Genomic DNA, 3748 nt, shown 5'->3' with positions numbered 1-3748 from the left:
GCTGAATTTTTTTAATTTTTTCACAAAATTTCTGCCATGATTTAGAATTTTCAACATGTGAAATTATGGCCTGGTGGAGGAGTTTTTGGGTTTTCTAAGAATTTTATTTCAGAGTGCAGAGTTGTGTGTGTTCGTATTTTGCTTGATTAAAATGTATATTGCTTGCCAAAAGTGTTACTTGCTATAGCAGTTTTGGAAAGATGGCCAGTAAGGTTTTATATTCTTTGTTGGAAATCTCAACAATCATTTTTTCTAGAAGTTTGTTTTTCTATATTAAATAAAATTTTATAGTTAGTTTTAGGGTCTGTTTGGATTGATTTTTTGGAGCTGTAAAATGGGGAAAGATGTCAAAAATATCAGTTTTTTAGCAGCTATCCCCCAAAATCGCCTCTTTATTTTGGGGGAAAGCTATCAAAAAGCTGATATTTTTGGCAGATTTCCCCTATTTTACAGCTCCAAAAAAATCAATCCAAACGGACCCATCATTTACCTTTTTTTGGAAAGATGTTACTCACTTGCAGGATTTTGTGTATTGTGTGAAATGTATTTTTTTAATAGTTTATTTCTTAATATATTCTCTCGGATCATTTTCCAAAAAGACATTGCTTTATACTTGTTTTGTTGGTAGAACATCTAGAACATTTCAGCATGGTGTTTGGTAGAGCATCTAGAGCTATATGATAATCCTCATTACTAATATATGGTGGATATTGGTTAGTATAGATGAGAGTATTGCCACTTTTGTCATCTTTTATTTTTGGCAGGAATTTAGAGCATTTATAAATGAATTATTTGTTTTTGAAATACGTTGTTAAGCTCATGTTTAGTTTAGAGCACTTATATATATACTAAAGGGGTGTTTGTTTCACCATTTTTATGGAATAGGAATAGGAATTGAATCTGATAGGGGCAAAATCGTAAACAAAAGATTCTTTATGAATCCTATTCTTAAGTTTGGTTCGCAACAAATTTATAGATTTCGAAATCTATAAAGTGAAAAAAGTATGATGATTTTATAAAAATCCAAATCCTAATGATTTGAGAGGATTTGGGGCAAAAAACTGACACACCCGTACTATTCTCCCTCTTTTTTTTGGATTCTGTTTCTTCACATACCCTATATTATTATGAGACCAAATCATATTCTCATTCTAAACCAAACTAAAGAATAAGAATTGGAGGGTTTCTATAAAGTTGGATTTCATTTTTTTCATGTTATATGAAACAAACATAGAAAGGGGAAAAAAGGATTCCATAAATCCATAAACTTGTCTTAAAATTTTTTATGGATTTGATAGAAATCCATAAGAAAAATCGGATTCCTAATCCTATTCTTGTCCACTATTAAACTAAACATCCCCTAAAGTTATTGGGCCTGCAACAGTATAAAGCTACAATAAAACTATTTAATATATATAAAGAAAGAGAGCTAAGGGGCTGTTTGGTTGGTTTCTTTTGCCCCAGATTCCCTGTCAAAACTGACAGTTTGCTATCCGTTTTGGCAGCTTTCTTGCCAAAACGTCCTTTTTAGGAGCGTTCTGGCAAGAAAGCTATCAAAACTGATAGCAAGCTATCAGTTTTGACAGGGAATCAGGGGCAAAAGAAGCAAAACAAACAGCCCCAACAAATCACGACCACAAGGAGCCTAGCTGGTATTTTCCTCCTTCATAAAATTGTGCCCATCAGTTGGCCCTCGTTCCGTTCCCTAAACATTCACATTTTTCACCTTTAATTAAAAAACATTATGAGTCTTTAAATCTTTCATGTTTTGAAATTAAATTCCTCAAATCATGAAAATTGTTATAAAGTCTTACAATTCTTTAGTTAATTAGGAATTGATCTCTCAAATCATTAAAATTAATATTGGACTCCTTAACTTTTAAATTTTTATTTTGAAATTATTCCCTTCAATACAATGTTGAAGCAAATACTACAGAGATTAGTTTAAAAAAGGATTGTGAGAATTAGAGGATCTAATAACATTGCTATTAACTTGAGGGATTAATTTTAAAATAATTTGAAATAATAGAAATTTCAGTGGTTTGAAGGCTATCTAATTTTAAAAAAAATGTTTAATTCTTTATTTTAAGTAACAAACTCAAAGTTTACCTCCATTTTATTCTGAAAATCGTGTATTTCGGCCTTTTTTCCCTTCCAATATTAATGTCTTACAACTCTCATAATTTGAAACAAATACCTTAAATCATGAAAAATGCTATCATACCCAATCGATTCTTAACTCGACCTTTTTTCTTCTAATATTAATGTCTTATATATAACTCTCATATTTTGAAACAAATACCTTAAATCATGAAAAATGCTATCATGCCCAATTGATTCTTAACTCATTTAGAGTTGACTACTCAAATTATTAAAATTACTAATGGATCCTTCGGTTCTTAAATTATTTTGAAATGAGCCCCTTTAATAAAGAGTAATAGTAATAATTGAAGTCATTAACTTGAAATGATTACGAGAATTATGAGACCTGATGACAAATTCAATGAGTTGAGGGATTTATTTGAAAATAAGTAATTTATTAATATTATAACTCCTAAAAATATTTTTATCCACAAATAAAAAAAATATTTTCTAAAAAAAATTGCTAAGCAAATTTTTTTTAACTTTTTTACACAAATGTTGTGACTACGTGTGGGTCAATTATGATTGTTGTCAGCTATACTCTTATGACTCTGACAATGAACTTCACAATTTAAGTATACCCCACTTATTTACATTCTCATTTCTACGTCATTTGTGTTGCACTTGGACACAATAACTTAATTTGATCCCAAAATTTTAGCAAGCCTATAGATTCATTACTATAACTAGCAATCCTGATTGACAGTCATCTACAGCAAATCAATCAACTTACTATTTTTTCATTTAAACACCCAAAAATTATTTCCATTAATGTTTTATTATAAATCTTTATTTATTTATTTATTTATTTTTGATTCACTTCATCAATTATATCTCCATAAAAAAATTCAGAATATCAAATAAATATGATCATAAATAATGCGTGTGTACTATGCTTTTAAATCTAAAAGCCTGACCCAGGAATGAGCATCGTCGACGTCTCTAGTAGACTGGAGGGGGGTAAATAATACAAAGTTGCAAATGCATAACTATGTTATAGTATAGTATAGATGTTGAACCCATGAAGAATGTGTGTATTTAAAAAATTTAAAATTGTTTCTAGAAGATTGTGGTAAAAAAGAGTGAAAGTTGAAGTGTAGAAATATAGGGAGGGATTTTGTGATGCCCCCGGGTTCACACAAGCCTGCAGTCCAAGGTAAAATCAAAGATGTCAAACCTGCTATGCATCCATACCATGCAACGACATGTTTTTACACTTCAGTGTGCCTTCACGCGTAGAAGATGAGGGCACAGTCACACTAGGAGGACAGGTGAGATCACCAAGAATGATATTGATTGAAGAAAGAAATTCTCTAGGTTAGGAGAAGGTGCTTACTAAGGGCATCTCCAATAGCTTCTCTAAAATTTTATCTAAAATGAGGAAGCAAAAGTCATATTCTCCAAATTATTTTTACATCAACTCTACCAGCTTCCCCATTTTGAAGAATTTATTTTTTTTTCCTCCATAAAAATGGAGAATGCTGCAGATTTGGGGAAGCTTTCCTATTTTTTCTCCTCCATTCCTATTTTGAGGAATGAGATGGGAAATCTGTTAGACCAAAAACCTAATTAAATTCTTCAAAAGTGGGAAATGGGGAAGCTGTTG

Source organism: Asparagus officinalis, chromosome 1 (genome assembly GCF_001876935.1).
Source record: "Asparagus officinalis chromosome 1, Aspof.V1, whole genome shotgun sequence".
In the NCBI taxonomy this organism is placed as follows: Eukaryota; Viridiplantae; Streptophyta; class Magnoliopsida; order Asparagales; family Asparagaceae; genus Asparagus; species Asparagus officinalis.
This window is presented reverse-complemented; position numbering follows the sequence as displayed.